This window comes from Tupaia chinensis, unplaced genomic scaffold (genome assembly GCF_000334495.1).
Source record: "Tupaia chinensis unplaced genomic scaffold, TupChi_1.0 Scaffold000044_1, whole genome shotgun sequence".
Lineage (NCBI taxonomy): Eukaryota > Metazoa > Chordata > Mammalia > Scandentia > Tupaiidae > Tupaia > Tupaia belangeri.
Window position 1 is genome coordinate 346002 of NW_006159500.1, and position 714 is coordinate 346715.

General features: G+C 32.1%; 1 non-coding gene across 1 annotated transcript; it reads right to left on the reverse strand.

Moving 5' to 3' along the window:
• Positions 1 to 231: 231 nt before the first annotated feature.
• On the reverse strand, positions 232 to 362 carry LOC114008493 (small nucleolar RNA SNORA51). Its single transcript, XR_003550022.1, has one exon. It is a non-coding gene; the product is annotated as a small nucleolar RNA SNORA51 (small nucleolar RNA).
• Positions 363 to 714: the final 352 nt, after the last annotated feature.

Genomic DNA, 714 nt, shown 5'->3' on the forward strand with positions numbered 1-714 from the left:
GAAAAAAATTACTAAAGATATAAAGATACAAATGTATCAGTTCAAACCAGTTTAAGAGAGTAAACTTTGTTCTAGTATTTTTCTTCTTCATTCTGATTTTGAGCATATTTACTTTTTCTTCTTAGAGCTATTCATATTGTAGAAATCTAGCAAATCATTTTATTTTTTACTTTAAAGTTTTCTATGAATACATTCAAAATATAATTCTCTTTTTTCTCTCTCTTCATAATCTCCTCCCTCCCCATACACAATACAGAATAGTCACTGGGCCTGGCTGAGGTGTATATGTGGTAGATTTACGCTGCCTTCTCTTCCTCTACTGTCAGTGTACAAACGCAGCCTGTGGTAAACACCAGGAGGCACAAAATAAAATTCTAAATGATCATGCCATTTCTGTTTCGTCAGTCTTAAGCTTATAATATCAATAACAGTGTTCACAAAGTCTAGTGCCTGTCCATGATCTTTTTTGTGTGTTCCTCTAAGCCCTAGCATCAAGTAGTTGCACATAGTTCCTTAACTAATTTTGTCAATTTGTAGGTTTTTTTCCTATATTCAATCATTTAGTTAGCTACTTAATTATATTGGGTGGGTAGAGCCTCATCATCTCAGAGTTATAAATTGCAAAGGTGAAACAAGATGATTTTTGACTCACATTGATTAAAAAATTTTGAGGTAGATAAAATTTTTTAAATCACCTGGTAAGTAATTTACTCA